At 43.8% G+C, this 19359-nt stretch overlaps 1 protein-coding gene across 1 annotated transcript in view; it reads right to left on the bottom strand.

The window, feature by feature from the left end:
• The window catches only part of ZNF593OS (ZNF593 opposite strand), a 222916-nt gene extending 204602 nt beyond the window's left edge, over positions 1 to 18314 (bottom strand). The window contains exon 1 of the mRNA XM_086957649.1: positions 18292 to 18314. The gene's annotated coding sequence lies outside the window, so the exon portion shown is untranslated. The remainder of the gene's footprint in view (positions 1 to 18291) is intronic.
• Positions 18315 to 19359: the final 1045 nt, after the last annotated feature.

The following is a 19359-nucleotide window of genomic DNA, read 5'->3' as shown; positions in this document are numbered from 1 at the left end:
CTGCACAGCAGTGCTCACACCGCGCGAGACATTTTGAGGGTGAAAAACGGGGAAATCAAGCTGACCTAGGAATCGCACACGCTCGTGCGTTTCCTTTTCAGCTACCCCATTGGCCTTTGCGTGCGTCTTATTGGAAAAGACTGCGCGCATCTGGCCTGAGGACGGCGCATTGCTCCTCCCACGGCCTATTGGTGTCTGTCACATGCTTGGTACGCGTAATAGACACCAATAGGCCATGGCTCGCAGTGGAGCGCGCGTGCACCACTCACAGGCTTTTTATGGTGTTGTTTTCCTAACTCCCAGCAGACACCAAGCCCCGCGAGGAGCCGCTCCAGCCAGCAGAAGGAGGAAAAGCGGACCCGGGACTCCTCACCATGGCCAGGACAGCGGTGGCAGCAGCGATGCTCCTCTTCCTCATGCTGGCACGCCTCGGAGACCATCTAGTTTGTATCAGGAGTCTAGTGTTTACATTATACTTTTGGGACATGCTGCGTGCGTCGGACATCATTACGTGACGAGTGTCGTCTGAAGCCGCTGTCTTCTCTTCATACCCGGTTGTGGTCAGTGACATTACTGTTTATTTTCGTGTTGTGTGGAATCGGGCTGGCTGCGGCTATGGCGGCGGAGGAGCCAGAGCGTGCTGATGGCAAGATTGTCAAGATGGAGTTTGATTACAGCAGCACTGTGGATCAGCGGCTGCCCGAGTGCGAGAAACTGGCTGAGCTAAGTCATTTCTGGCACTGGTAGGCCAGAATGGATCAGCAAAGGTTGGGCGAGTCCTATAGGAAATGTGGTAGACAGACCCACGTCGCAGTCATGGGGCAGACTGCACTTGATTGAGAGAACGAATGGATTTAAGGAAAGTGTGAGTAGCAAGTGTCTAGAGTACTCCCCATTGACACAATGCATTCTTGTGAAATCTCCCTCTTTTTAGATAGCCATACGCTTAAAAAGCAAAATTCTTCCATAGACTTAGAGATAGTAAGAAAACTTGCTCCACCACCTATTTTCATTAATTAGATTAGTCTCATATATATTGGTTTTCAATGTTGTTTGCCCTCCAGCAGGTTGTGTAGCCAGTAACTAGAAAAGGAGAGTCTGGACACGGCGAGAGAAGTTGTTCTCACCTGGATTGGCTCTCTCATGCGAATTGGTACAGATTGTATTATTCCTTTCGATGTAAAAGCCCCCAACCACCGCAGTGCTGAGCATTTTACTTTGATATGTGGGCTATTTTGGGTGCTGTGGGTTTTGAATGCACAACGGCGGAGTAACATGTGCGTCTTTAGTAATGGGTTCCATGCTGTTGTTGTGGGACTTTTTAAAACAGCGTAAGGTGCTCACCTCTTATTGATCACCGGGCACCTGTTACTGTGGAAAGCCTTATTTCAAACCGTTCACAAGAAATAGGGCAACCCAGTAATCCCCAAGGAACTGGGTAACGTAAGTTAAGTAGAAAGAAGCTCCTTGAGGAATTATTTCAAATTCTTCAATTAATTTCTGTTATGTCTTTTATAAGCACATCAATTGGGAAAGGAACATAAGAAACGTGATATCTCAAATCAGTTTTATTTATTATTTGATAAACATTTTTTGGCTTATCACAAAATTAGAGAAAGGTACATATGCTAGGCAACAAAACAACACTACAATACTCAATACATTTTTTCAGTAGCGTAATATACCGTCGGTACAATATGTATTATACATATATATACAGAGTGCTCCTGTAACAACAGTCAGATAATCCATCAGCTTTTCATACAAATCCTTTCATTGATGAATGTAAACCAAGCGGTATAAGAGCGTTGACGTTTCGGTCTTTAACGTACAATTTTCACCAAGACCATCCTCAGGACTATGTGTTGCACAAGATAAGATATCTACAAAAATATATACAATATATACACATTAAGTACATAGGATCCACCTACTTATGTCTGCTTACATTAAACTACCGTCACCACACCCAGTGTGACCATAAAGAAAACTATATACAAAACTATATACAACTATTTACACCATTTTAAGCCCAATAGGGCATTAAATACTCACTGGACAGGTCTAGCTGTCTCCAATTTTCAATCGACCACGACTTCACAAGGAAGACCAAGAACACTCCTATATAGATACAGGGTTAGGGTAAGTCCAGTCAGTATGTACATTCATAGTGGTCAAAAAAGAATCCACAAAGTACCGGGAACGGAGCTTACCTCCACAGCTATTTCAAAAGAGTATCTGTGATAACGGGCAGGGCTCCGCTTCAGAATAGATCGCATGCCATATAATCTGCAATGATATAATCCGGGGTATTCCTTGTAAGATAATCAATAAACCCACTATTGCACCTAACCCAGGATCACTCAGCGCTATCATTGCGGGACTTACTCGTATGCTTAGCCATCGACGAGAACGCTCTTCGTCAATCTCAGTTGGCGTTTGTTCGAGCCGCCAGTGGAACCACGGAAGACAAACTCTCTCAAAGTTGCGCGCATGCGCACAAAGTCGCCGTGGGATACAGACATGTGGCGGCCATGTTGAAACGGTGTATACAATGATGTTAAAATCATGCCACAAAGGTAATAACCTCCCAAATGGGTCGGGACCTCAACAAAAACAGGCGAACAATTATATATCTGAAATCCCGTGGTATACTAAGTAGGGGTGTTCTTCTAACAGGGACCAGTCAAAGAATACCTGAATCAGTACAGTCTCACCAAAAAGATTTACCTGAGCCAGGACTTACACAATATCATATCATGTTACAGGGTCGCTAAATTATGCCATTCCACACATTGGTTTAACCCGTGTTCCACTGTCCTCCCTGTCCAAATCCATCTATTTTCTTTTAATGTAAGCAGGCGATATACATTGGTCCTTCTTTTTGAACCCTTAACGACATCTATTACAAACCATTTCATGTCTTTTGGACCGTGTGATTGCTGAATGAAGTGTTCTACTAGTGGTGCTGTCAGTACCTTGCACCTAATGCGTGATTGATGTTGGGCTATTCTTTTCTTCACTTCTTGTGTAGTTTTACCTATATACATCAAATCGCATGGACATTGTATACAATAAATGACGTTCCTCGTAAGACAGTTAGAATGGTGTTTCAAAGTAATTTGCTTGTCATTTAGTATACAGGATTTAGTTACTGCGGTGGTATCGCATGCAGCACATTGTCCACATGGATAGTGTCCTACAATTGGTGCCAACCCCCATAGGTTATGTAGGGTATTGGTACTGGGCTCCCTATAGGTTTTCACCATATGGTCCCGAAGATTTCTCGCTCTTTTTTCATTTCAAAAGTTTTTATTGGACGTTTCAGGGTTATATAACATACAAATCATAAATTGCAATGTACATACAATCGATGCTTGTAAATACACTTCATTCAGCATAGGAATGCATTATGACCCATGGTGGTGGTCATTCGGGACGATCTTGAAGACAATATGGGAAACCACCAAACAGCCTTTCTAGGCTGGGTTCCTGAGGGGCTACAATACAAATGAATTGGAGATGGAAAGGAAAGGAACAGAGTAGATAAGAGGAAGAAGGAGAAAAAGGAAAGAGAGAATAAAGGTTAGAGGTGAAATGTAAGAGGTAAGAAGCTAGATGTAAGATGTAAGAAGTTGGACGTTAGATGTCCACCACGATGCGGCTTAGCAGTCCCGGTTACGAGTGGCTGGTTATTTAAGCTGTGCAAAAGTACAAACGGCCCCCCGGGAGCTGCAGGAAGAAACTGGGAGCATGTCGTTTCACGGTGGTTTGTGGGTTTCGAAGTAGATATCTAGTGAGTTCCAAAGTTTCCTTTGTGAAGTTCGCCCCGGTGTGTTTTGTAAAGTGATGTTATCGGCTCCTCGGAGGTTAATCACCCAGTTTAGCCAGCAGGCATAGCTTGCCTTTTTGGTGTCCTTCCAATTATTTAGAACGACTTTCACAGCTGCCGTAAAGAGGAGGTCAAGGAGTGCCCTGTCTATTTCTGGGAGTTGGGTCTCTTTAGTAAATCCGAAAATAAGATAGGGGAGTTCCTTGATAGGTGAGATATTAAATACTTTGTGGACGAAGTTAAATACCCTGTCCCAAAACAGTGAAACACAGTCGCATTGGAGTATAAGGTGTTCTAGATCTCCTTCTGCACGCTTACAGTTCCAGCAGAATGCGTCTGGGCTGAGTTTATGTGCATATAGGCGAGCCGGCGTCCAGAAGACTTTATGCATGAGCCAGAACTTGGCTTGTGATAATGTAGGGCTTATTTTATGGCTTGTGCAAGATCTCCACGCCGTGGACCACTCCAGCTCTGAGATGGAGAAGGAGGCGACTGACGACCAGAATTGCATTGTTTTGGTATTCAATGTTGATGATTGCGGGCTCAATAATTTGTATAGCCTTCAGACCTGGTGGCCTATTTTATTTAGGGAGGAGAGGAGTGAGAGAAGAGCTGGGTGTATGGATGTCAGTCCCGCTTTTGAAATGGCAGTTTTAACGTTGAGGAATATGTAGAAGTCGGAACTATCAATCCCAAAGTTCGATTGGATTTTCGTAAAGGGTAGAGGGTAGCCATTGTCATAGAGTTGGTGGGGGAAGAAGATTCCCTTCTTGATCCAGGTCGGGTTAAATAGTGGTTTACCTTTGTAGGTGATTGAGGAGTTTTTCCAGATCGCTTCCCACCTAGATTTCCTTATCGTTGAGTCTAACAGTTTATCTACTCTGAGCAGGGCTATTTTGGTATTGGTAAATATGGGTTTAGAACATGGGATCTGATTCGCTTTCATTGAGAGGATCGAGATGGGAGGCATGCCTTCCAGAAGCGCTTTTTCGACATCCAACCACTCCGGCGAGTAGTCCCTTGGGGGGGACAGCCAATAGGATCCTTGTTTCGCTAGAAAGGCAATTTGATATCTTTTAAAGTCAGGGAGGTTGACTCCGCCCATGGATTTATCTAGTTTCAGTTTTTGCAGGCTGATACGTGCTTTTTTCCCTTTCCAGATGAAATTGTTGATAGTTTTATCTAATTTATTATGAAATTCTTGGGACAGCATTAAGGGGAGCATGGTAATTAGATAGTTTACTAGCGGTGTAATCATCATCTTGATGGTCTCCAGCCTACCCCACCAAGTGATGAAGCGGGGTGACCATCCGTCTAGTTGAGTTTTTATTTTTTCGAGAGTGAGTTTCTCATTATGTAGTAGGGTTTCTATGATGGAGCTTCCAAATTCTATACCCAGGTATTTGATGTAGTTGTTTTGCCAGACTAGACCTGATAAACCTAAAGATTCTTTATTAGTGAATATGTTGAGCGGTTTAACTTCAGATTTATCTCGATTCAGTTTGTAGCCTGAATGTTTAGAGTATGATTCTATAGATTCCATCAGTGCGGCTATAGAGGTGTCAGGGTTTTCAGTGACTATCAGAATATCGTCTGCGTAAGCAGCCAGTTTTACAGTTTTATCCCCGAAGTTGATGCCACTAACCTCAGCGTTCTGTTGTATGTCGCGGAGGAGAGGTTCCATTGCCAGGAGGAATAGAGAGGGAGATAGAGGGCAACCCTGTCTAGTTCCTTGTTCGAGAAGGAATGGTTCTGATAACGAACTGTTGATGGCAATTCTAGCCGAAGGGGAGGCGTACAATGACATGACCATATTAATAAAAGTCTCACCCATATTGAATATGTGCATGCATTGGCGGAGGAAAGGCCACAACACTCTATCAAACGCCTTCTCCGCGTCCAGTGTGATTGCTACAGAGGGGGCATTCGAGATTTTCGATTTCTCCAGTACATGACATAGGAGTCTCGTATTGTTGTTAGAAAGGCGATGTTTCAGGAATCCCACCTGTGAGTTATTTATTAGGGCGGGTAAAACTTCGTTTAGTCTGCATGCTAGAGCCTTCGCGTAAATCTTGCAGTCCAAATTTATGAGGGATATCGGCCTATAAGTCTTAGGAAGTAGGGGATCTTTCCCATCTTTGGGAATCACTATTATTGTCGCTTCACTCATCGTGGGGGTAATTCTGTTTGACAGTGAAAATGAATGGAACAGTTTAAGGAGTCTTGGGTTAAGTTGTTCTTCAAATGATTTATAAAAATTGGCCGTGAAGCCGTCAGGCCCCGGAGCTTTATTGTTCTTTAGTGTTTTGACTGCGGAAGATATTTCTGCTATAGACAGTGGAGCCCCTAGCCTGATTTTGTCAGGTTCGGTTAACCGTGGGAGTCGGATTGAGTTTAAATATGTGTTACATTCTTCCATGTTGAATGGGTTATTATTTTTATAGAGCTCCTCATAAAAGGACTGAAATGTGTGAAGAATGTCTTTCTGTTTGGTTTTGGTGTTATTGGATTGGTCTCTAATCGATGTTATGTGGAATTGCTTCCTTTTGTGTTTAAGATAGGAAGCCAGGAGTTTCCCTGCTTTGTTACCCTCACAAAGTCTTAAAGCCTTGAATTTGTTAATCCATACTCCTGCTCTTTTACTAAGGATGGCGTTGTATTTATATTTCAGGTTCGTCAATTGGTCGATGGTAGCTTTATTGTTCAGATCACGGGAATGTTGCAACTCTAGTTGCTTGATTGTTTTCTCTAGAGAGTCTAGTTCAGAGTTTAATTCTTTATTCATACGGGCCCTGATACCTATCAGTTTACCTCTTGATGTGGCCTTGAACGCGTCCCATACTATGGCGGGGTCTGTTTCTGGTTGTGAGTTTATCTGGAAAAATTCTTGTATGCATTGTTCTATGCTTAATTTGTTCTCTGGCACTGAAAGTATCTCATCGTAAAATCTCCATCGTCTGGGGGGGATAAGAGAATGGGAGCCTGCCAATTTCATATGGATACCCGCATGGTCCGACACCAATATGGGGGCTATATCCGTTTCGTCGATGAGGTGTGTATGAGAGTCGGATATCAAAAGGTAATCAATTCTTGAATAAGAATTGTGAGGAGGGGAGTAGAAAGTATAGTCACGGCCATCTGGGTGTTGTAGGCGCCATGAGTCATGTAGGTGGAATTTGGCACACATTCGTTTCAATGCTTCGTGGGGGGTGGTATGTACTTTTGGATTGCCTGTCCAACAAGGGATCTAGTGGTAGGTTAAGGTCTCCCCCGACCACTAGTAGTTCATCTTGTGGAATATTTTCAAGTTCTTTCGACACATATTCCCAAAATTCAGGCATGTCTGTATTAGGGCCGTATATATTTGCCACATAGATATGGTCCTCGTCTCTTTGAAGGTGTGCAATACTCAGTCTACCCTCGGTGTCTATCGAGTGTGATATCAGGGACAGGTTTGCCTTTTTAGCAACCAGGGTGATCACCCCTCTTTTCTTTTGATTTGCGGGGGAGCAAAGTGTTAGTGAGATCCAGTTTTGTTTAAGATTATCAGCATCTATCTGGGATAATTTGGTTTCCTGCATGAGCATTATATCTCCTTTAGTTTTGGCTAAGTAATTTAAGATTATTTTGCGCTTTACTGGGTGATTAAGCCCCTTAACGTTTAGCAAAACAATATGTAGAGAGCCTGCTAAGTTCTTATCTGAAGCCATGGATATTTGTTCGGATTGTTGTGGTGATGGGCCGCCACAAGATTTTGTGTGGATATGGTCTTACTGTATTGTGGAATTCCGCACACCCAGGGAGTCCGTGTACTATGGAAGCTCCAATAGATAGTGCTGCAAGCCTACTAAGGCCTTGGGACGCGTTGCACACATCGCGGTGGTAGGGAATAATTAGTAAGTAAGAGGAAGGAGTGAAAGTGCGAGTAGATAAAGAAAGGAAAGAAAGAATAGTAAAGAGTAGATGAAGAGTAGTACATAGCCGAGATACACCTGAAACAACCTTTTTTCCAACCCTAGAGCCCTCCCACCCCAACTGAGTCAACCCCTCCTTGCACCCCTCTCCACTCCCACCCCAACCCCCCTCCCCAAAACTCGAAATGAAGAGCTGCGACAGCAGTGCTGTCGGCGCTCGCACAGGGACATGCGTAATAAAGGTGATAGATGACCCATAGTGCGGTATCCTCCTGATCTGTTTTGTGTACAGACATCTTGGTAGAATTCTGATATCATTAAAAGATAAAGCAACTTAAGTACATTCAACTTTAATCGTTTACCCATTTGGCTTAGTACGTAGGGCAACCCGGAGGATGTCCATAATAACGCCATATTTGCCGAAATTTACAAAGTAGCTGTAGAACTACTTACTTAGAGAGTCCCTCTTTTTTTTGCATATGATAGCTAGAGTTATTGCTAACAGTTTCGGTTACATTGTAGCGCAAGGCTAAGTGTGAACAATCAAGCGTGTGTCGCTTGTTTAAAGGTAAGTAAAGCAACTAATTGGTAAATCAACCTCGTATTACAAATGGCTCACCTCAGGTTATCGGTGATAGTTAACGTATACTAAAACCTTTGAGAACTGTAAAACAGTAAAACTAAAACAGATGAGCACAGTAAGTAGTGCAGTGTAGTGCCGGTGTCCTCTTATCCTTCATCTCTCAGCGTTCAGACCTACCAGTCTCTAAGTGACTGTATGTAGACCATATATCGTAAGTCGCTTTTTTTAGATCCACAACATTTTTTTTTACATTTTTTTTTTAGATCCACAACAGAATGTCAATAGGCTAACAGTAGTAGCTGATGGTCATAGGAATTCCATATATTTATTGCTAGTGATAGTCAATGATTACTAATGTGGGGCGCAACTCAGTTAAACACTGGATGTAGAGAAGACCATATTTACAGAATACAGAGTCCGATCAGTGAGGTTAAGTATCATATTTGGAACACAATGAGAGTCTAGGGTATGTCGTTAAAGGTCGTTAAAGCTGGAGTGACAGGCCGCCTGCATTCACATTTCAACATTCGGACATACCTGTCAATAAGATCAATGAAGACGAGGGCTAGAGGTAGTCCTAACTGCCTTTTTCTTGGGCGTCTGTTTTTCTTTTATTGGATTGACCCCCAAACGTGTCCATTTCTTGTTGAGGTTTGTCGCTTAGGTAGCATGCTAAGTCGTGCGGATTGGTGAAAAGATGGGAGCGGCCATGGTCCGAGATCTTGAATTTCGCTGGGCCTGCAAAAGAGAACTGAATATCTTTCGCTCTTAATTTCTCTCGTAGTGAAAGGAAGCCTTTCCGTGTTTCCACAGTTTCCCTTGAATAATCCTGGGTAAATGTGATTCTGTTACCTTCCCAGCTGATATTGTGGTTTGTTCTAGCATACCTTAGAATGGCTTCCGCGTGCTGGAACCTCAGTGGTTTGCATATGAGAGGTCGAGGGCCTCTCATTGTGCGGTGTGTGAAGGTCGGCACTCTGTGGGCTCTGTCTAGCTCCAATCCGTGCTGGAACTGTATCCCCGTAACAGAGGGAATCCACGCTTCCAGAAAGGCTATGCACGAGTCAGCGTCCTTTTCTGCGTTTTCTGGGATCCCGAAGATTCGCACATTTCCTCTTCTGTTGCGATCTTCCAATTCCGAGGTTTGGCGTCTGAGATCGCTGGTGGTTGATTGGAGATGCTGCACAATTTTAGCGCCCGTCGTGGACTTGTCTTCGATATCGCTAATTCTTTGCTCCGCTTCGTCTTGGCGTAGAGATAAGGAGTTCATGTCTGCTCTGATTGCGGTTAGTTCAAGCTGCATCGCGTCGGTGTTGCATTTCGTCGATTTGGCTAGCTCATGCAGGTCCGCCAGCTTCCTCAAAATCATGTCTAGTGTACTAGCAACGTCACCCCTGTTTTTGATAGGTGAGTCTGAGACTGATGTTTCTGGTCGTACCTTCTTAGTGTTTTTTTGGGTCCCTGTCTGCCATTTTCGGAATTTACTAGGTGTCTAATCAGTAGGAAGGTGGCTCGATAGTAGTTGGATCACGGCCAACCGCAAAGTCAGAGTCAGGCTTATGAATTCACTGGCAGGGAGTGCCCTCTTGTAGTATTGCTTCCTTGGCCCACTATATGCACCAATAACACTGCACTAGTAACACTGCACAGTAGGCTGGTTGCAGTTGTTATGGTGTAGGTACAGCGTAACTTCCTCTCAGTAGCTGGATGGTGTACCTGCTGCTGGCGATATTAGGGCAAAGGAGTAGTTATAGGCTAAAGCTGGCTGATTTTGTGAGGCTGAACGTTAATGTGACTTGCCAAAGGAGAAAATCGCCGTATCAAAATTAATATAGGTCCGCCATCTTGAGGTCAGGCATGACGTGCAGAGTGATGGCCTGGGAGCCCCTTTTAGCGTGTGTGCCGGAGGATGATAGAAGGCGTGGCAGACATAGCAATGTATGGGGACACTTAGATAGCCCGAGAAGCCTCGAAAAGGATTGCATGACGAGGAAGCAGGTTGCGATCCTAGCCGGGTCTTGTAAAAGCGCCATTTTGATGTCAGGCAATAGTGGCGCGTGACCGGTTGATTTGCCTCCCGATGCCGTGATAAGTCATCGGGGCCAGCCGTGCGCTGCTCTGAGCATGGGGAAATCAAGCGCTCACCTCCGTTGTAGAGACCGCACTCTATCTTCGTTTTCTGAGCACCTCCGAGCTAGTAGCGGAGACCACGATTGCGATCGCAATATGGCGGCAAGATGGCGGCTGGTTATCGGGTTCCCCGGACTGTCAGCCTGAAACGTTATTCACTCCTTCCATTGTCCGTAGCGGGGCTGCAGATCACCTTTCCCGTACACCAAATCAAGCGGCTGCAGAAGCCATCTATTAGAGTGGCGCTTGGGCTGCACTGTAATAGGATCCGATTCTGTCCCTGTGCGGAGCGGAGACAGATTAGGCGGCCATTCTCACCGCCGTCCAAGCCACGCCCTTGATTTCTCGCTCTTTTAAATGCAAACCTGGGGAGGCTTAACTGCGGCTCGACTTTCTGTATCAGGTGCCAATTTTTTGATATGATTTTCTTAATCTGGTTGGACTCTGTACCGAAGGTAGTCACACAGGCAATGGTGTTATCAGCCTTATCCTTCCTTTTATTCTCATCCAAAAGTGCGGTACGATCGTAATACCATGCACGTTTGAGAGCCCGTTTAACCAACCTATGAGGGTATTTTCTGGCACTCAGTTTCAGTTGGAGGATTTTCGCCTCTCTGAAATAATCCTCCCTTTTGGTACAATTACGTTTGATTCTCAAAAATTGACCAACAGGGAGGTTATCTCGCAGATTTCTGGGATGGTGGCTCAAGTATTTCAACAGGGTATTACGAGATGTGGGTTTCGTATAGAGATCCTCCACTAGAGAGCCGTTGTCGTTTCTGATGTTAAGATCAAGAAAATGTATGGACTGGTTATTGTATTCAATAGTGAAACGTAAGTTGTTATTCTGTTCATTAAGCCATGCATGAAATGACAAAAGATGATCCACTGGACCTTCCCAAATTAAACAGACATCGTCTATGTACCTAAGGTACCTTTTGATATGCGATAACCTCCCTTTTGGTCAATTTTTGAGAATCAAACGTAATTGTACCAAAAGGGAGGATTCTTAAAGAGAGGCGAAAATCCTCCAACTGAAACCGAGTGCCAGAGAATACCCTCATAGGTTGGTTAAACGGGCTCTCAAACGTGCATGGTATTACGATTGTACCGCACTTTTGGATGAGAATAAAAGGAAGGATAAGGCTGATAACACCATTGCCTGTGTGACTACCTTCGGTACAGAGTCCAACCAGATTAAGAAAATCATTTCAAAAAATTGGCACCTGATACAGAAAGTCAAGCAGCAGTTAAGCCTCCCCAGATTTGCATTTAAAAGAGCGAGAAATCTTCGGGACCATCTGGTGAAAACCTATAGGGAGCCCAGTACCAATAACCTACATAACCTATGGGGGTTGGCACCAATTGTAGGACACTATCCATGTGGACAATGTGCTGCATGCGATACCACTGCAGTAACTAAATCCTGTATACTAAATGACAAGCAAATTACTTTGAAACACCATTCTAACTGTCTTACGAGGAACGTCATTTATTGTATACAATGTCCATGCGATTTGATGTATATAGGTAAAACTACACAAGAAGTGAAGAAAAGAATAGCCCAACATCAATCACGCATTAGGTGCAAGGTACTGACAGCACCACTAGTAGAACACTTCATTCAGCAATCACATGGTCCAAAAGACATGAAATGGTTTGTAATAGATGTCGTTAAGGGTTCAAAAAGAAGGACCAATGTAGATTGCCTGCTTACATTAAAAGAAAATAGATGGATTTGGACAGGGAGGGGTTAAACCAATGTGTGGAATGGCATAATTTAGCGACCCTGTAACATGATATGATATTGTGTAAGTCCTGGCTCAGGTAAATCTTTTTGGAGAGACTGTACTGATTCAGGTATTCTTTGACTGGTCCCTGTTAGAAGAACACCCCTACTTGGTATACCACGGGACTTCAGATATATAATTGTTCGCCTTTAGATATTTATTAGGTTTTGTTTTTGTTGAGGTCCCGACCCATTTGGGAGGTTTTTACCTTTGTGGCATGATTTTAACATCATTGTATACACCGTTCCAACATGGCCGCCACATGTCTGTATCCCACGGCGACTTTGTGCGCATGTGCGCTACTTTGAGAGAGTTTGTCTTCCGTGGTTCAACTGGCGGCTCGAACAAACGCCAACTGAGATTGACGAAGAGCGTTCCCGTCGATGGCTAAGCATACGAGTAAGTCCCGCAATGATAGCGCTGAGTGATCCAGGGTTAGGTGCAATAGTGGGTTTATTGATTATTTTACAAGGAATACCCCAGATTATATCATTGCAGATTATATGGCATGCGATTTATTCTGAAGCGGAGCCCTGCCCGTTATCACAGATACTCTTTTGAAATAGCTGTGGAGGTAAGCTCCGTTCCCGGTACTTTGTGGATTCTTTTTTGACCACTATGAATGTACATACTGACTGGACTTACCCTAACCCTGTATCTATATAGGAGTATTCTTGGTCTTCCTTGTGAAGCCGTGGTCGATTGAAAATTGGAGACAGTTAGACCTGTCCAGTGAGTATTTAATGCCCTATTGGGCCTAAAATGGTGTAGATAGTTGTATATAGTTTTGTATATAGTTTTCTTTATGGTCACACTGGGTGTGGTGACGGTAGTTTAATGTAAGCAGACAATCAAGTATATTGGACATAAGTAGGTGGATCCTATGTACTTAATGTGTATTTAATGTATATATTTTTGTAGATATCTTGTGCAACACATAGTCCTGAGGATGGTCTTGGTGAAAATTGTACGTTAAAGACCGAAACGTCGACGCTCTTATACCGCTTGGTTTACATTCATCAATGAAAAGATTTGTATAAAAAGCTGAAGGATTAGCTGACTGTTGTTACAGGAGCACTCTATGTATATATATGTATAATACATATTGTACCGACGGTATATTACGCTACTGAAAAAATTTATTGAGTATTGTAGTGTTGTTTTGTTGCCTAGCATATGTACCTTTCTCTAATTTTGTGATAAGCCAAAAATTTTTTATCAAATAATACATAAAACTGATTTGAGATATCACGTTTCTTATGTTCCTTTCCCAATTGATGTACTTATAAAAGACATAACAGAAATTAATTGAAGAATTTGAAATAATTCCTCAAGGAGCTTCTTTCTACTTAACTTATTTCAAACCGAGGCTGGAGATGGTGAAATTTAGAAACTGGCAACAAAGCAGGATTTTATAGTTTGAGGGATCTGTGTTAGAAATACACACTTACATCCTTTAAGACCAGTAGATGGGACTTTGGGCTCCATAAAGAGGAGAGCTCATGTACCTACAGCTTAGCCACTGGATGTCACATTATACCATTTGTGATCTCAATTGCAGAACACAAAAACCAGTTCGTAAATGCATTATCAGAATACCTCCTTCGTGTATCTCACATGACACTGTTTACAATATTTACATATATTTCACTTTTTCTTCTTTCCATATTTATATAATGAAAGTCTAGTATTGCGTACATCCTTGGTATGTGTTCTTAGGCTTAGGTGCTGGTGCTGATGTGCTTTTCTGTGTTAGTGAACAAAGGACCACTCACCATCTTCAGGGCCCACAAGGATGAAGTAAATAAGACCACCCAATAAAAAAAGGGCCGGGCAAGGTGGCCTTGAAAGGAATATCTTTCCTACTCTAAAACAGGGGACATAGGCTGGCGAAGCCACGAAGTCACCGATAAGAAATACTAAATTCTCTCCATATCACTGGTAGGTATCTGGAATAGATGTAAACATCAACACTTCAAATCCGATATTCATCCTGTATGTAGAGACACAATGAAAATATTACCAAGCAGGAGAACAGCAGAAAATGCTCTTTACTCCTCGGGCCAAGAGGCCCCCCAAAGAGGAGTTCACAATATGAGCAGAAGCAGGCTGTTTCGTTTCTTTCAAACTGATCTAACTTCTGGAATACACTACCTTAAACAAGTGGCATAACTTTATTTCTTTACTGTTCAATATATTCACTACAGTCACAACCTTTTGTCTGGGGTGAATGGCGATTGTTCATCCGTGAGAGGGGCAGCAAAGTTAATTGAACGTCAACCCTGATTCTAGTTTTCTGTAGTGCCCTGCGTGTGCGCATCTGGCAGTTTAAATAAAGGTAAAAAAAAAGGCTGTGTAATTCCCAGGATTGTTTAAAGTTTACCAGGTTTAATTGCATACAAAAGTGTATTATACAATATGGGGGAGGGGGACGACTTGAATAGAGGTAAGCAGATACTGATAAATAGGTCTAGAAATGTGGGCAATACCACCTGTTTTGTTAGAGCAACTGTATCCACAAGTGAGAGTGTTAGTTTAAGTCCTCTTTAAATCTGCTTCCCCAGTATCGCCACTCTGTAACGATAAAAATAACAATGTACAGGGTGAAATTCTCATCATCCTATTAGCTAAGCACTTCTGCTAAGTGCTATTTAACAAATGAGTACCATGCGCAATGGTGATGATGGTGCTCTTTAGCGATGTCTCCTAAATTGGAATACAGTAACCGATGTGACACTATATGAGACAAGATGTTAATTCCAACAATCATTAACTTATGTGCCTTCAGCTTCGAGAACGTAGTTTGTGTGTGATGTTATGTTCAACTGCTCCCTACTCGTGTATTGAAATATTCGAGGCAATCACAACAAGCATTTGCAATGCAATAGGTCTCGCATTACTGAAAGTTTGAGCTATTGGCATTGCATTATTGTTTGCAACAGCAATAGCTCAAACATTCAGTAATGCGAGACCTATTGCATTGCAAATACTTGTTTTATTATGTAAGTAAACTTGCATATATGAAACTCTAACCATGAGTATTTGTAGTAGACATATGCACTTACTACCATTCTTATTTGAGTTTAGAGTTTATCTGTTTGTATATTTTATGTAATTCATGTACTCTGAAGAACTTATGTAATGTAACTGGCGCTATTGTAAAGCGCTGACTCCTTCGGGTAAAGTACGCGCTATATAAAAACGCAAAAATAACTTTAACGCAGAGTCACGGCTTGTCGTGGCACTCAAAGGAGAGGCTCTGGTGAAAATATCTCACTTGATATTAAAAAAGTGTTTTCAACAGAGTGGATGCTATGAAACATACAAAAATGTTCTTGGTGTCAGGATTATGGTATGGGTGGAGACCACCTTCCTTCCTAGTACACCTTCTGGTCTGGGCTTGTCGCTGGCTCCTGACACTATGCATCTGGCCCTCTCTGGCTCTAGTGTTCAATGACAGAGCTGATCTTCTTATTTCCAGCTCCTGAAGGTGCTACCTGCCTCCGCCTCCTTTTTTCTTTTGGGGTCCCCCCCAGTGGCCTCCTTGTCCTTATTCATTCTCTTGGCGAATCACAACTTCAAGCCCTCGACGCTCACCTGCTGACCCTGTCAGCTGTAGCCACAACCCAGTCCACCTGTTCAAGATTGTTTTAAAATCATACATTATGAACTGCATGTCATTATTTTGACTAGTTGTGTTTTTAATTCAATAGTTTTGTATTCAATATATTTTCGCTGACACTATAAGAAAGTATTATTGAGAACATATTATTGAGAACAGTGGTCCCTAGGGAAACACAAATAGGAACAAGGGAATGAATATAGACCCAATCAGTACTATATTTGTTAGACTTGTCCAGTCAGACAGAGGTCTCACATTTAATATTTTAAATCCAATGAAAACAATATGAACAAAAAATTTCAAGTGGGACACAAGCCTGCATCCTACTAAAACTAAACAGGACAAACAATAGGACACACACAAAGAGCATCAGGCAAAGCTGTAGGTTTGCTAAACATAAAATTCTCATGTGACAAACAAATCGCAAAAGAACACCTTTACACATTAAATGGCAATTCAGAGCAGTGTATAAGGCGTTTTAGAGTGTTGACGGCGCTTCGATCCATATAAACAATAAATGGATCATCATCAGGACATTTAAGATAAGCATGCCAGTGTACAATAGCCTGTAATGAGCGTTATCGAGTCTCGCGTAGATATAGGTAGAGGAGAGGCTGATGATACCATCAGTGAAAATTCAAGGTGAAGTATTGGAGGCACCCAGACTGCTTAGGTCGTCAAAGGTAATGGCACGTTGTCTGCAGAATTGACCCATCCGATGATGGGAAACCCTTGGTGTTGTTTCTGTCGTGAAAGCCTCAGTCTAGGTTCCTCAGTGGTAGGAAATGTATGACGGTTTCTCGCATCCCGGAAGCCGTCATACATTTCCTGCCACCAAGGAACATAGACTTAGGCTTTTATCTCCATTGAGCACGTGGCTGCAGCTCCCTCAATTATTACGACAGAAACACCACCAAGCGTTTCCCATCATTAGATGGGTCAATTCTGCACACACTGCGTCATCGCTTTGACTATTCTCATTCCCTTGTTCCTATTTGTGTTTCTCAAGGGACCACTGTTCTCGATATTAGCTCAATTCCCAAGGTCCCTGGTTGACTTTATTTGGGTTCCCTTGTTTCCTCACAATAATACTATAAGAAGGTAGGCATGTGTTTTGCTAGGTTTTCATGCTGTGTTGTTTTACTTTGTTTGTGACACATAAGCAGTATGGGCGCTTCAACAAGAAAAGATTAATCATACGTTTGTCAAAAGCAATTTAACCACAGAAAAGAGTTTGAATATAAGGCGTGAAAGTCGGAAAAGGGTAGACCACCACAGGGGGTAGAGACCTGAGAAAGAGAGGTGAACTAGGAGTCCCATAGTGCATCACGACAGCATAACTGTGTGCTTCTGTGTATAGTATTACATTGTGAAATTGAATAAAGTATTTTTATTTCTATGAGACAAAGCAATTGGAGGGTGTCGACTTTTTAACGTGTTACTTATGAACTACTGTGTTCGGAGTCTCTCACCCTACACCACCTCCTGGGGTATGTCTTGGACTGTTCTGCCTTAATGCCCTAAGAGTCAAGTGTTGGTAATCAGTTATTTGTCCAAACGCAAGTCAGGCCAAAAGACAGAACAAGAAAACTACACAGCTGCAACCCACTCGCCCCTGCATGCCCTCTGTCCCCCGAACCAGTCTAGACTGTAACTTTTTTTTATCTAATGAGGCGATCTAATCAGAGCAATTAGCTTTTGCAGTTTAAGGCAGAACAATGAAAACTGGACAATCACTTTCTGTAATCCCGGAAGTTGTAAAGTAACCAGATAATCTCTTGTCATATATGGCATGCTAGAATATTCAGATTAATCTCAATCTGTAATCAAATGCAGGGATAAAGTAGTGGCAGTAAACTTCTTCATTCTCATGTGGTGATCTCAATGGAGTAATTTGTTTCTGCAATGTAGTGCAAAGGAACGTGTTATGGGCAATTGTTTGCACCAATCTGAAATGCAGTAAAGTAATCCCTTGTAAAATATGATAGAGTAAATCATCTGCGATTTAATAAAGGGTACTGCGAGTACGCTTCCTTAACTAATTTAGAGCAACAACAGCAACCTATGAAGGGGTCCAGCGCAACTTAAACATTGCAAAAAAAAATAGTGCGAGGCATTATTAATTTGTTTACACAAACACACATCCTTTCAGATCACCTCACACTTGTAGAGAGTTGTAGAGAGCCACCCGGACTCTCTACAACAATGTTGCAATGCACCCCACGCATCCACGCACCCCTCGGGCGGGCTCGTCCCTAGGGTATAAATAAATGGGCTGAAGACCGCTCTGGGTCTTCTGGCCAAGAGATAACCACTGTCTCCTTAGAGTAATTTGCATGCGTGCTAGAGGCCTATCTGACCTGGGCCCGCTGCGCTACATTGGTGATGAGGCCGGTTGCACCACGCGCGTGCCCACCTACCTTGAGTGCTCCGGTCAGGGAGCGCGGTGTCCAGCCACATTTGCCCTGCTTCTGTGGTGCTGTGGAAGAAGCTGCGGAGCTCACCCGATTCGCTCCTCGCCACTCGGTGCCTGCTGCCAGTCAAGACTGTTCTCGCGCTCGGCCACGTGCCTCCCTGATCACTGGGAACGTGTTCGGCTGGCAGAGCTTGCTGGTGCGGCGCCCTGTGAGATAGGTAAGTGCCTACTACGAGTGCCCGCGAGCTGCTCATCCCACACGGTGGAGTCCGCGTCTGCTGCCCTGCTGCGCCGGCCCTGTGTGAGGCCCAGTCCCCGGTGTGCCTGCATTTGAGCAGCGAGGCCCCAGGCCGAGGCTGCCCCTTCCGCTGCCTGCGCCTACAACCACATGCAGTGTGGAAGCCCCCCCGTGTCACCGGATCCCCTGGCCCCGTGGAATGCTGTGCTGGAGGAGTGCCCCCCTGGAAGTGCACAATAAGCAGAACAAAAAAAAACAAGAATTGGTGGCTGCAACTCCACGGGGACAGCTGCAAGTAGTCAAGGTGTGCAGACACCACAGATAAGAAAGGAATCATTTTGGCTGAGGCTGCGAGAGTCACCCTGTGGGGCACCACACTAGGAGGACTGTATCCACTCACACTCCAGCACTCACAGAAGAGTGAGCAAGAGGGTGCATCGCTTCCCCACCTGCAGACACAAGGCGCCACCGCGCAGTCAGGATACTGAGGACACGCACTGAGGCACACTCCTGAGCCACGCGTCACTACACAAGCCGTGCCCTTGCGCCCACACACGCTCGTGCCCAGCCACGATGAGCAACACTGCGCCAGTAGCGTGGACAGCCCCCAGCGCAAGAGGGGACGCAATCCAGAAGTCGCCGCCAATCCTCCGCCACCAGTGCACATGCACACGGCTGTTGCACCACTACCCCCTAGAGTGAGGTAGCGGACCCCGCAACCGCCGCGCCAAGATGGAAGGCCTGGGTCGGGTGGCTCAACCACTACTTTAAAGGGACCAGTGAAACCGATGGGACTGTCAAGAGATCACTCCTCATCTACTACGGCGAGGCGGA

The sequence above is a fragment of the Lissotriton vulgaris genome, chromosome 2_1 (assembly GCF_964263255.1).
Source record: "Lissotriton vulgaris chromosome 2_1, aLisVul1.2, whole genome shotgun sequence".
Lineage (NCBI taxonomy): Eukaryota > Metazoa > Chordata > Amphibia > Caudata > Salamandridae > Lissotriton > Lissotriton vulgaris.
The sequence above is the reverse complement of the archived record's forward strand: the minus strand, read 5'-3'. Positions and strand labels throughout refer to the sequence as shown.